The 14,177-nt window shown below is 42.9% G+C and overlaps 1 protein-coding gene across 1 annotated transcript in view; it reads right to left on the bottom strand.

Annotated features, from left to right (window-relative positions):
- The window catches only part of SFMBT1 (Scm like with four mbt domains 1), a 132,915-nt gene extending 119,809 nt beyond the window's left edge, over window positions 1–13,106 (bottom strand). The window contains exons 1-6 of the mRNA XM_020583733.2: window positions 12,987–13,106; window positions 12,541–12,681; window positions 11,425–11,570; window positions 10,064–10,161; window positions 7,242–7,326; window positions 2,049–2,136 (exon numbers count right to left, since the gene is read on the bottom strand). The gene's annotated coding sequence lies outside the window, so the exon portion shown is untranslated. The remainder of the gene's footprint in view (window positions 1–2,048; window positions 2,137–7,241; window positions 7,327–10,063; window positions 10,162–11,424; window positions 11,571–12,540; window positions 12,682–12,986) is intronic.
- Window positions 13,107–14,177: the final 1,071 nt, after the last annotated feature.

Genomic DNA, 14,177 nt, shown 5'->3' with positions numbered 1-14,177 from the left:
GAGCAGGGGCGTCTTGCTCCTTCCATTAGATTTTACAGCTAACAGAGTACTTCTTCTGGTGTGCTGCAGCACATCCAGCTCATGCCCAGCCATACACTGCTCTCTGTAATCAAGAAATCTTTCTTCCCCTCTGCCACTCATCTTAAATCACTGACTTCAGTCACTTCCAATGTGCCACTCCCTGGCAAAAGCTAATAAGATTCCATAAAAATGCTGTAATATTACAACTTCTGGCAGTGGCCCATCTATACCAATCACCTCAATACAGGATTTTTGGCAGGTATTTACACTTAATTCTCTACTTAAACAGCTATTTTATTAACACTTCACATGTAGTTGCTTGGCATTTCCCTTGAGCAAGGATGAACTTGGAACAGACACCTCCTGTGGCAGTGGGTGCTGGGCTCAGAGCAGACACAGGGGACGGCAGCACCCAGAAATCCCAGCCTCCCACTCCAAAGGATGAAGAGCAGGAGATTGTCAGTGGAGCTACATCCCAACCGGACATGATAACTTTAGGTAGGCATGATGAGCAATCCTTCACTGAACCCCTCAGGATTTTGGGATGGGCAGCTGAAGACCGTGTTGTTCAGGAGCATTCCAGCCTCCCACATGGCAGAAGCTGAGTGAGCTCCTGTGCTGCTGAGGTGACCTTTTCTGCTGGCCTGAGTTCATTCTCACAGGTTCGAATGTTGGCACTTTAATATCAGAATCTAACACAAGCCAGCAGTTCAAAGGTGAAAAGCATTTTACAACAGAATGAAAATCATAACAGTGTTCAGGAGACTCAAAATGACTCATTTCCCACTGGGAAATTATTGGTATTCCCTTTCCAGCAACTCTGCTGGTATCAGTGTCATTAAAAAGAGGGAATGGGAAGACAGATAAACAAAGTCTTAAAAAGCAAATATGTTCTGACTAGTGGTTATCACCACACTTAATAATTAGGGTTCTAATTAAGAGGATAAGTAACACACTAGCTATTAGCTTCTAGTAATTAGTGTTTTTTTCTCTAGATAATAACAAGCTAAAAAGAAAATAAAAAGACCTGAATCCATTTCACCATTCACCCTGTCCACATCATGAAAACTTATTACACATATTAATCATGAGCACCATGGAGCAACACTTTCAGATTTTGGATGTAGCTCAGTGTTTAAATGTGAGGCTTTTTACATGAACAGATTGGACCTTGATGATGTCTAATGGGGTTACCTTTATAAGCACAAGTCAACTCCTTAAACCACCCAGCCTTAACTCTGGCATGCCAGAGATGCACACACAGAGATCCAGAGCTGGGCAGCACAATGCTGCCATAGCAGGGAGGAAGCACAAAGAAATTCTTGCTGAGAGCAGGGCAAACATTTTCCAGGGCAGTGTTCTCATGGGTGGGAGAACTGGATTTAAATACCTGAAGCTAAGTCAAACAGGGAGTGAGGTTGAGTTGTCCCATATCCCTGTCAGGTTATGCTCAAGGATAATTTACCCCATGATTCACAGCCCTTCTGTCTGACACAGGATTTCCCTGTCTTCCTCCTCAAACCATGGCCCTCCAAGTGCTGTAAGAAGGAGAGAGCAGTGCCCAGGTCCAGCTGTGTTAAGGCTGGAAGAGGGGGGTGATTTCCTGGCAGGACACAGCAGAGGCTGCCCTGCCCCTGCATTGTGGTTCTGTTTGTGCACTGGGAGCCTCAGTGGTGATCAGATATCAAATATTGGTCAAGAGCTGAGCTACATTCTCTGCGTTGGCTTTTAAAACAAACCTTTGTGTGGGTAGATTAATACTCTCAGATTTGCCCATGGATAAGAATATCCATGCAGCTCTATTAGCTACAACAAATCAATAACATAAAATGCAGTGTCTTGCCAAAGCACCTTTTTTTTCCCAAACAATATGTCAAATTACTGTATCTGGACACAATGTAGAGGTGTGAGATACCACTGAAATAGAGCCCTGCCTGGGGTAAAAGAAAACCACTTTAGCTTAGTTACACAGCTGTGATCAACGACAATGAAGAAATCATTCCATCTCGGGTTGCTTTTAGATTTACCTGTTACATGAATCTTCTCCCAAACTGCTGAAAGCCCAGGAATGATTCATTCTCTTCTGTTCTCTTCAGTGAACTGGACTTTCCTTGACTTTTAGAAAAAACACAACACTTGAAACAATGAAATCAAGAGTTATTATCTGCTAAGCCACATTCCTATGCTCTCATACATTTCAGTACCATTTTATGAGCAGACACACACACACACGTGCACACACATTGGTTCCACTGGGGAAATGGGGTTGTTTTAAAAAACCCACATAACTACGAGCAAATATGAGCTTCTTAGAGGGTTTCTTTTAATTGGTCTTAAAAATGCATCAGTTGCTAAATTTAAAATTGTTGGTAAGTAAACAGTAGGTAGCATTATAGAGAGCCACTTCATAAAATTCTAATTATCCCTTTCCTATTTGTTGTGACATGCCCTCACACAGATTATGGGTTTGGACTGGTGCCCAGTCCTCGGCTTTGAAAATGCAAAGCAAGCAGGAGAGGTTTGTGTAACCTCCACTTGGGTTTCTGGGTGTGATGAGGACATTTTGTGAGGCTGCTGCAAGACAAGGGAGCTCAGGCTGCCTCACCTGTTTCTCCTCACCCCAGAGCAATCAGCATTTCCCCCCACTGCATGGGCTGCAAAGCCGAGCTTCTCCAGACCCTTGCTGACAGAGCAGGGGTGATCCCTACAGAAATGCACTCCAAAATCATTAATTATGGGTATTTCTCTCCAGATACCCTCCATGGACCCCGGCAGCATCCCCTCCCTCTGGCCTGATGCTGTCCATGCCAGGCTGTTGGGTCAATGCAGAGTTACTCAGTCACTGTCCTGCCCTCTCATGGGACAGCAGTTCCTCTGGGTGTTCCCATCCACTCCCTGGGATGTTGGAGAGTGAAATTCAAAACACTCCTCTCAAGTCTTTCAAGTTCCAAGCACGAAGTAAGGAAGAGGAAAGCCCCAGTGGGTTTGGGATCATCCAAAGCCCCGATGTTGCTTTCAGATGAGCACTTTCTTTTCGTGCCCCAACGTTTTGTGTCCAAGTGCACAGGGTGAAAGCCTTCCCAGCACATTGCAGAGACAATCTCCCCTCAACTCTGTGAGCTGAAGGTGGGTGCAGTGCCCTGAGCACGCTCTGGGCTCAGTGGTAGGTACAGTGAGATGGGCAAGAGGGACACCCTGGCAACAACCACCCCATCAGCTCTAACACAGTGTTGTGTACTTAACCTCAAGGCTATTACCATTATCCAGCTTAGCCAAATGAATGTAGTAGAAAAACATTTACAGTTGCCAGAGGATTAATCTTCTGAATGATGCATGGATTTTAGAGAAATGCCTTTGATTTATATAATGCTATACTAGGGGGTATAATTTCAATTAGTAATTGCTAATTTTGATTTAGTGTGTTACATACTGGATACAGCAGGTTTATTATGGTTATGTTATCTAATTTATTATGATTTATATTTACTTTAATGGGAATATATATTAATCAATAGATACACTGATTAACTAGGGATTATTAACTATCCTGCAACCCTGGAATAACACAATCAGGCCAGTAACAGACACAGAGTATCGTCAGATGCTGTGACTGATGCATCTAATTCTGAATCTTACCATGGAATAAACACAAAAAGTAGGTAATGATTATCAGATTCATAAATGAATATATCTGTTTTAACAGGCAGCATGTCAGATGCAGTAGCAAAGCTACTTGCCCACAGAGTCCAATTCTTCTCCAAGTGAATGATTTATATATTTTAATATGAAATGTATCACTCACCAAACAGCTTCTTTCATTGTGTGATATATAAATCCCACCTGTCAAGCAAATTTTGATATTGTAATATATCCTGTTGTCTTGCTTCTTTCAAGGGAGTCTGTTTCTAATTCCTTACATGTTTCCTGTCTCAGACTGACATCAGCAGCATCTTTCAGAACGTTACTGTCACGATGGCTACACAAAACCTCTGCTCAGTGCTTTGCACAGAGGCTTCTAACTAGCTGAGGTGCCCTGGGGACATGGGGACCTGGCTGAGATTCCTTTTGTGCTCTGCTCCTGGGCATGCCCCATGCTGCTGCCTGGCAGCACAGGAAGCTGCTAAAGGAATAAGGAATAGGAAGTTTTATCCAAAAAGACACTCTGCCTCAGTCTCTGATGAAAGGTGTGGAGAGCTGTAAGACTGAGAGAAGAAGGACAGAACCTCTGACCCCTCCAAGCCCTCAGGAAGGGCTGTTTGTGAGCCTGTTCCACTGTTTTGATTACAAAAACATGTACCAAGCTAATGTGGGAATAAGGGCTCTGTTTGGATCTTTGGTTTGAAAGAATATCTGCAAACTCCAGCTGTTTTTCCAGTTTCAGTGGCACTCTACTGCCTTGATGGACACTGCTTCTGCGCTAACAACTGGGAAAGAGCTTGTGAAATTAGGCAAAGACCCCTTGCTGCAGAGGCAGGACAAGCATCCCTGGATGCTCCCAGCCTGTGTGTTATTTGACACACGTCAGTCAAAGGAGCAGGACATTCCCAGTGTCAGATGGAAGGAAACCAGCACCTGGCTGTGACAGTCATTGACAGCTCCAGTCACATCAGTAAGGGAAGGGTCATCCCCTTTTGCCGTCCTTCCTCTAGGGACCTGCTTCCAGAGCTGCATTTCTCAGCCTCTTTTCTGCTCAGGACCATCCACATGTCCACCCACAGGAGCTGCAGCCCTCTGTGGATCTCCCGCCTCTGCAGTTCCCTGGATGGAACTTTCCTCAGTCTGTAATGACTCAACACCCTATGGTCCCAAAACCTGCTTGTTTAATTGCTCCCCCAAAAGCTCCACAACCTGCCTATCCAGCCCTCTGCATTCTCTCAACCCCCAACAGGCAAGAAGCATCCCTAATACCCACCTTGCATTTTCTTTGCTGCAAAATTTACACCCTTTTGTCTTGCTCTTATGGAGAAGGAGGCAGGGGACAACAGGGATACAGCCCCATCACCTCTGGGATTGTGTTGTCAGAGCAGAGACATTTCTTTCCTCTGCTGAAACTCTGCTCTTGCTCACAGATCATTGTTTCTGACCCCTCCTCTTTCTTACTGCTGATCATTTTCCCTGGGATGAGAGGGGAGAGCAGACATTTGGCTGAATCACAACATGTAGAAGACCTACTGTACCAAAAGGGGAGAAGGAATAGTCACCTGTGGACTTCAGTGATTATAAATCATGTCAATGGCAGGGGGTCTCTGTCAGCTGAGACCAAAAATAAGACTCCCAATTCAGCAAAATTAATTGGAAAACTTTGGAGAAACAGAGGAGAGGGCAAACCACCCTTTGATCACCAAACCCAAACTCCTTAACTCCTCCAAGGCAGATCTAGAAAAGACAAAATGTATTAATCAACAGAACTCCCAGGGCTGAGTGTGCCAAAAAAGCCACTATTTGCAGAGTAAGCAAAAGCATATGAAGAGCATATGTAGCAGAGGAAAACAGAGGCTAGTTCCAGCGATAAAAAATAGTCAAAATAAAACACCCCCAGAGTAAAGATTTGAAAACCATATGCAGGTTTCTAGGTAACCAGCCCAATTTTTCTGATGCACTGAGGGCTGACTAGTTCCCACTGAAATCAGTAAGGGGCTGTTGATTGCCTGGTACTTTTGAAAATCAGGCCAATCCTCCAGGAGCATGAGCAGGGGTCTGGAACGCCTGATTATGCCCCATTTGAAGTCTGATACGCAGCCTGATCCCATCTGAGCCTCGACAGCACTGTACCTGCTGTTCAGAAACTTGTCTCTCAACATGCACATCCTCTGCAAGGATGAGAGCAGAACCTTCCTGCCACAATCAGACTGGGGATGGAAACCTCTCTTTCCATCACCACACACTCCACCCCCCTTACGAAACTGAATATAGCAGCTGCAATTATGAAAAGAGAAACCTTTCATAGATGCTGCAGCACATCATCAAACACTTTATGTCATATAATGCAGGGATAAAGCAATGGAAACTTAAATTTACAGGTAAATGAAACCTGCATGTAACCGTGACCTGTCCTAACCTACTCACAGGCAGACAGTGAGCAAAAGGTGAGGAAAGGGTGAGGCAAACAAAGTTAAATACAAGCCTGACAGAATATATTTCCTAATTTAAAAACCCCTCCAAATATTGGCTGTGAAGTTTTATCTTTCCAGTGCTGGCTACTGCTGTGCTTCAGTGAGCACTTTGGATTTGGGGCAGGTTCTCTGCTCACCCTTCTTCCCTTTATTCCCATTTGGTGCCCAGTGGCTGCATTGGGAATTGTGCTGTGTCCTTCCACGAGCACCTTCCCACCTGAGGCAAGCTCTGGCACCCACAGGCAGTGATTTACTGCTGAATCACACAACAGAACTGCCTATATCCTTTATAAATTCATAAATCCCAAGTAGGACAGTTTTCCCATTATGGCTCAGCTTTGTTTCAGTGTGTAACCCCCATTGCTGAAGGAGACACAATAAATCCTGGGGCTGTGAAATCCATTGTATTTATATATGAGGCTGCTTTTGGTCTCCATTTCCCAGTCACAAATAAACTGAGATCTTTTGAGTTTGCCACGGGGGTATTTATAGATTGCAGATGGTGGCACATAAAATCAGTTGGCTCCTATATTTTCTTTGGGACATTTTATTGTTTCCTGTAAGTCAATGAATATTTTTCCCATCCCACAGATTCTTTTCCATGTGAAAAAAGTCTGGATGATCTTAGGTTTTCTTCACACTCTTCCTTTATACTTGTAAGGCTGTGATTTATGCATGCACAGCGCTGCCCTTCTTGTAGCAGAGAGAAGCAGCATGAGAAACTGTTTTCATTATAATAAAATGGTTTTTTGTTTGTCACTTTTCTGTGTTCTACCTTCTAATGCCTCTCCTTGAAGTTACTTGGATAACATAATCACAGAAATCCCTATTATGCATTTATAAAAATGATCAGCCCAAGCATTTTTGAGAGTTTTGGGCAGTACCATTTTATCCAGAGGTGTTAGACACAGTTCCATCACAAAATGAGTATTTTCCCAAGTCCACCACAAGTATAAACCTGCAGATTTACAGGAGCTGCAGCCACAGAGTGGTAGACACTCCCCTGGTCCCCAACAGTTAAATATCAATAGTCTTAGAGGACCACAAGAAGGAAAATTAGAAAATCACTCCAAAACTTAAGAAGAAAATGAAGCCCATTAAACTCACCTGAGCTGTGAGCTGTTTGAAGGGAACTTCTCTCTTTCCAGATCCAATCAACAAGGTATGCTGGGGAATGGAGTCATTCTATAAACTTAAAATCAGATGAAGATTGTAAAACCCAACACAGATCACATCAGTAATTAACTTGATGGAAACAACAGCAAAACAAACTAATATCTTTTCTTCCTTTACCTCCTGCCAATTGTGTCTGTAGGCACAATTCAGAAGAGAGGGTCTATCTGTACACTGTGAATGCTTTGGGATACAGTCAGATATCAGTGTCAGGTACCATGCATGGACTGGTCTGTGGTAGGGTGGGACATGGACAAGTTCCTGAAGAACAAACCTCCCCCCCAAACTTCGGTTTCTTTATGTCCTCCTCTGCTGCCCAAAGGGCATATCAGGATTTGCTCTAAGTTCAGCTCCATACCAGGACAGTTTAGCAGCAATCCTGTCAACTGCAGCTGTACCAGCAGGACTAATTTACTAGGTGCTGATGAAAAACTCAAGTGTTTGAAAAGTGCTGCTTTTTTTTTTTCATTATTCACATGCTCAAAATAGCAATAAAGGTCAAGGATTTTTATTCGTCTTCTGTTAAATTAAATGCATTTATACTAAAAAACTTGAAACAAATTTTGCTTTTTGCTGAAACAGCTTTATGTTCAAATTACAGAAATCTGATAAATGAGTTGTTGAATAGTGTAGCTTATTCTTATTTCTTGACTTATTTACTACTTTTCTGCAGTACTTTCTAAACCTTACAAATAATTCTATAACTCTCCGCAATCGTATTTCTACATGTGAATTTTCGTAGGGAGATCTTGCCTGTCTGTATACAGGCTCGATCAGGATGTCTGAAGAGTACCTAGAGCATCAACACAGACATATCTGTTAAAAAAGAAGGCAAAAAGCACTAATTTCTTCTGCATCTGTCAACCAGAGCTGCTCATTATGCAGAACATCAGGGACAAGAGCAAGAGGAGAAATACAGGGTGGAGTATGTGCTCAGGTTAAGTGAGAAGTGATTAACATGTTTTCCCAGTCAGATTCTGACTGGTTTGAAGCTCTAGTAATCTGCTGGCATTTGATTAATCTTTTCATTTCTAGAGCAGCGGCTGTAAAGATCAGAATTTAGACAGGACTACAAATGATGCAAGATTAGCAGGCCTTGAGTTCCTCATATAAAGGATGTAAAGCTGCTAACAGGGTATAAATAGGTGTAGCCACACAGGAGGCTGAGAAAGGCTGAAGATGCTGACCAGGGAGCAGCATCACAAATCCAGGCTCCAAGAGATAATTCCATAGCAGAGGGGTGTAGAAGGCTCTGTTTGCCTGGCCACAGATTCCCAGCTCTGCATTGGGAAAGAAAGCAGGAATGAAGAGGAAAAATAATAAGAGGAAGTTGAAATAATGGTTTGATTTACCAGCTGGTGCTCTGTGCTGTAGACAATACAGTTGTGCTGTAGATTAGTTTAGCTCAGGACATAAGATTGTTCAGGAGCTGATTTGCTCAGAGTATCCAGCCAGGAATACCTGGACACATTGCATCCCTTTCTAAAACACCAACGGCCTCTAGGAGAGCTGTTCTGACTCCCAGGACTGCCTCCCACCCCATGTCTGCTGCATCCCCTTTGTGTCCCACATGGCCCAGCACTTCAGTCACCACCCAAAGCATCCAGGCCAGCTCTTCCTTTTCGATTCCTGCTTCTCTCCAAGTGCACACAGAAACATGCAGACAGCAGGGGCTCAGCACCTCTGTCTCACCTTTATCCTCTGCCTCTCCAGCTGCCAGGGCATCTCCAGCTGCAGCAGACACAGACAGTAAAAGCTAGGACCAAGGGCAGGCAAAGGGAATACAGTTGGAATTTTGGGCTCGCTTTTTAGCCTCATCCTTCCCAGAGACAGTGCAGGCACCTTCAGGTCTCCTAATTGCAGACCTAAAAACCCTAACCTCACCTCCCAATAGTCAAGTGAAATTAGCTATTCTGTAAAGCTCAAAAATGCAGCAATTAGACTGAACTCACTTTTAAAGTCCCCCCTAGCAACTGATCTCTGCAGGACAAGTGCAGTATTTCCCTCTGATTTTCAGGTATTTGTAGGGTACAACAATAGCAGGTGAAAGGCTCGGGTGCTTTGTACCAGAAATACTTTGCCCATGCGCTGTCGTGTCCAGCTCACACAGAAATCCTATGTTTAGAGAAAAATGTTTTGATAAAGAGCCAAAATGATCTGTTGCAGGTAGAGAAACACTGCTGGAAACCCGGGGAGATGAGAGAGCTGAGCCCCCAGAGCCGTGGTGCTGTGCTTGGAGCACGACCTCCCTGCTCCGGCGATGGGGGAAAGGTTGCTTTCCTTGCCCTGCCTCGAAGCAGCTGATTGGAACACCAGCCTTTCTTTTCATAGGACAAGAAATTAGGTCAAAACTTTCTAGGAAATTTCTGCTGCCTGTTTCAGAAGGCAGTTCAAAAGATCAAAGGAGAGGAATTCTATAGAAACCCGTGTGCAACCTCGTGTGGAAGTGAGGCATTAACGGGAAGAAATCCTGTGCCTGAGCAGTGCTGAGCTGACAGCCAGGGGCTTACCTGGAACAAAACCTCGGCACAGCTCTGCAGCAGCAGAAGGGAAGGCAGAGAGAGCACGTAAACTTAAAGCAGCTCTTCCATCAGCACCTGCCCCAAGGACAGAGACACCACTCATTCCATTAGCACTGTGGAATCGTTCCTCTCTGCTCCCAGCTCCACCAGCAACTTGGCTGCAAAGAGCCTCTTCAGGCTTTTACCAACAGCAACAAATCTTTCCCGAGCAGTGCAGTTTTTATCAGTACTTACAGCTCTTCACTTGTGTTCGGTATTGAATTATTCTTCCTTCCAAAGCTCTATTTTGATTAGGTGATCTCTTCCCTGAGACAAAAAAAGCCCTAAACACACTTAGGGCCAGATTTAAAAAAAACTATTAGACTCCTGCTTAATTTAAATGCATAACAGCAGGCAACTCAGCCTAATTCTCAACTAGAGCACACAGTCTCCTGATTTATACACACAAGTGGAATAGCTTTTGCAGATGCATATTTTGCTTTTTGCTTTATCCTCCTTGTTTTTTAATAACTTACCTTTACTTACGATTTTCTTAATTCAGGCTTAAATTAGACAAACAGTCATTTGGGACCAAGCCTGCATTGACCAATTTCCTCCAGTGGCTTTGAAACTGGAGTTCACTGGACTCCTTTTATCCGAAGTCACCTTGTGGTGTTTTAGGGCAGCCCTATCTTAGAGAGAGAACCTTGGTGTGAGTCATGGGGGCAAGAGAAGAGCAGAGGGTTTAACTCCACACGTTCTAAACTCCTCCCAGACTCCCAGAGGGAACACTGACTTGCACACTAAGAAGACTTTTATCACTGATAAATCTTCTTGCAATTTCCACACTGATCTCTCCATAGGTTCCTTTGATTCATGAGGTTGTTTGTCTGTTGACACTTGATTGAATTAACTACTCTAGAAGAGCATTACTGTCCCAGAGCAGGTAAGGGGGTTTTAACTCTTTTTTGATAGCTGTAGCTGAAACAAGTGGTTGGACATGAAGCTCATCTCTACATGATGGATAGATTTCAAAACGTTCCAGAGACAACTCTCTTTAGAACATTCGAAAGACACAAAGAGCTCCTTGATCAATGAACAGTGGGTATTTTTGCACAGAGGAGAAGATCAGGTTGCAGGATGTAATATTAGATAAATATCCTAAGCATGTAATTACCACTGATTGTAATTTATGCTGCAATACAGCTTGGCTAGCATCAGTTCCCAAAACATTTCCACCTGATCATGCAGTTCTTTCTAAAAGGACCCCAGAATGCAGAAACTCAACAACTGGTCCTTGAAAGTATCCTTGAAAGATACTTGCAGGTTGGACTCTTAGTTGCCACAGTGTTACTCTTTCTTAACGCCCTTAAACATCAGAATTTCAACATCTACTTGTGTAAAAGTATGCTATTTAAGCTTTTATTTTATTCAATATTGTATTACCTCTTTTAAGACATAAGTTGTACTCCATCATTAATACTTTCCTGTTTTTTTCCTGGCATTGATTCCCTGATTTTTTTTTTTTTTTTTTTTTTCCTTTTTTGGTTCACAGCTCACTCTCAAGGCCAAAACTCCACAGGCAGAATTTCTATCAATTTTAGTTGGAGTCTCACCTGATTAGAAGCTGCAGCAAAAAGTTTTATGATCGCACACAGAGCCTGAGGTTTCAGCTTTTCCTGACGGGTTTTTTCAGATTTGATTTCAGTCCAAAGTGTGTCTTGCTGGTCGGAATTAAAACCCAGTTCATTTTCAAAATTCCCTGTAAAGGAGAAGACATTGAAATAAAATGGTAAAAAAAAATCCCCCTAGACTAATATTGAGGTAATTTGAAACAGTTTTTTATTTAATTGTTTATGTTTCTTGTTTGACCTGACTGGATGACACAGCAGGAACAGCATTGCTTTCTAATAACAGCATTAATCACAGAATAAAAATATTTCTTGGTAATGTATAACAGTTCTTCTGAGCTGAAAACAAAAAGTAATGTTCATCTGCCTACAAGGTTTAAAGTAAATAAAAATGAAATACTCTATTGGGATTACACCATGGGAGATGATTGGGAATGCTGGCGTGATTTGACATGTAACAGCCCACTTTGCTGGTATTAGCAGGCTGTGAAATCGTATAAAAATGAAAAAAACAGAAGAAAAAATAATGAGTTTCATAAGAAAAATTCACTTTTTGATCTTTTCTCCAAAAGAAACTTTCTGTTCTGCATTTTGTCCCACACCACTTTTAGGGTTGTTAAGAAGGAGCCTTTTCACCAACAGCACTAATTAGTGGTGTGGTTTAACCTGGCAGCAGCCAAACACCACAGAGCCCTTTGCTCCCCACCACAGGATGGGGAGAGAATTGGGAAAAAGGTGAAATAGTTTTCTAGTTTAAAAGGTCAGAAAAGGAAGGAATACCAATAATAGTGATAAAAGAATATACCAAACAAGTGGTGCCCAATGCAATCGCTCACCACCCGCTGGCCAATGCCCAGCCACCCCACTGGCCAACTCCCCATTTTTTTGTTCAGTATATCCCTTTCTGTTTTGTCCAGAACACATACACATCAATTTTACTTCACAGGCTCTTGAAGTGTTTTTGTGGAAATGATTCAAACTTTCTAAATGTGACACCAAAGTCTGTTGTTTCATGGGTCTGTTTATAAAACCAACGAGAAGCCGCAGAGAGCTGCAGCCTGACACCAGAGGAAGCAGAGGGGTTTCACAAGCCACACTGACCTGGCCACGTCTGAGAGCTGGGGGCATGTGCAGGAGGACACCCAGTAGCTGAAGGAGCTTGTTTGGACAATCATTTCCCACCTGCACTGACTAAAGGCTCCAGCACGACAGGAATAAAGGTTCTCTCAGCCTGAACTGCCACTTCACAAGGAGCCAACAGCAGGGAATCAATCCAGAATATTTTTGTAGGATAAAAAGGAAACAGACTCTTTTAGAACCATTGCATTCTCCCTCATGTCAGAGACACTTCATCAATGTTTTGTAAAAGCAAACCAAGTCATTTGGTTTGAAAAGCACCACATTAGTACATTCTGGCTTTCAAACATGCATTTTTCCAAAGTGAACATTTTTATGCATGCAGATATTTTGAGGGGCAAGATTAGAAGAAACAACACTTCTTATCCCTCCCCTATTTCACCTATCATCAGGATGGTGATCTTTAATACCAAATGCAAGTTCCACTTCAGTCAGCACTGAGGCAAATGAGTATTGTCTGCTGAGCAACTTCATTATTTCATCAGCAGCTCCTCTGTTTCGTTTGGAAGCTCCTGACCAAGGCACTCCTTCTGCCTGGAGCCTGGTTAGTGCATTCACCCTGGTGAGACCACAGCAAGAGGCACATGAGCAAAGGTCCTTAGAAATGGAAATTACTCATGAGCTTTTAATGCAAATGAGAAGAGGTCAATCAAAATAAGCACACAGAGAAAACTAATTGGAAGTGAAATATGGACTCAAATGATAAAATATAGCTCAATTTTATACAGCTCAGTGCTCACATGCATTTACTTCTAACATCCAAGGACAACAGTATGAAAACATCAGCCTAAGCAACTGCTTTACACTTTTCTTTCTGTCTGTAGTGATACCTTTGAGGCACAAAGATCTCAGGTGGGTAACATTATTGCTTGAATCATTTCACCATAACTTCAAAATATTTTCTTTAATTAACATCACACTCGTGTAGGCATCACTGACTACAGTAACCTGTTAGCCTACAAACCTGAACTCATGTCAGAGATAAGGCTTTTGGACACAATGACAGTTTTTAAAATTTGGAAAAAAACACACAAGGGAAAAAAATACCAAAAAACCCATACAAAAACCTTCCCAAACGTTGTGAGGATGAGGGCAAGCAAGCCCACATGGTGTTTTATTTCCACTTATGACCCACATGAAGCACAAAGGTATTTTAAATTAGGAATTTTTATGAGAGCAGTTTGTTTTAAAGGTTTAAAAATTTTGCAGTGAACCTTCCCAACAGACAACCTGTGTTCCTTGGATGGATGGAGGAAACTGGGGCTGCCAGCTCCTGCCCAGCCTGAAGGCACAGGGAGGTGCCCAAGCAGCAAAAGCAGCACCACTGAGCTGCAGGGCTTTCACCTCCCTCCAAAGACTGAAAGAATAAGAGAAACAACCAGCCATAATTATGTGAACTCTTCAGAAATTCAGGAAATTAATCAAACCTAAACCCAAACCTCTGTTTCACACTGGACCCACACCTATTTTAGAGTCCAACCTAAGGCATGAAATTATTTTATACAACTGAAATGCTGTAAGGGAAGGTGCTGCCCAGGCTGCCCCTGCCCCAGTCCTCCACAATGAAAAGGAATGACCAGACTGCAGCAATGCTGGGGCAC

The sequence above is a fragment of the Corvus cornix genome, chromosome 12 (genome assembly GCF_000738735.6).
Source record: "Corvus cornix cornix isolate S_Up_H32 chromosome 12, ASM73873v5, whole genome shotgun sequence".
NCBI lineage: Eukaryota > Metazoa > Chordata > Aves > Passeriformes > Corvidae > Corvus > Corvus cornix.
The sequence above is the reverse complement of the archived record's forward strand: the minus strand, read 5'-3'. Positions and strand labels throughout refer to the sequence as shown.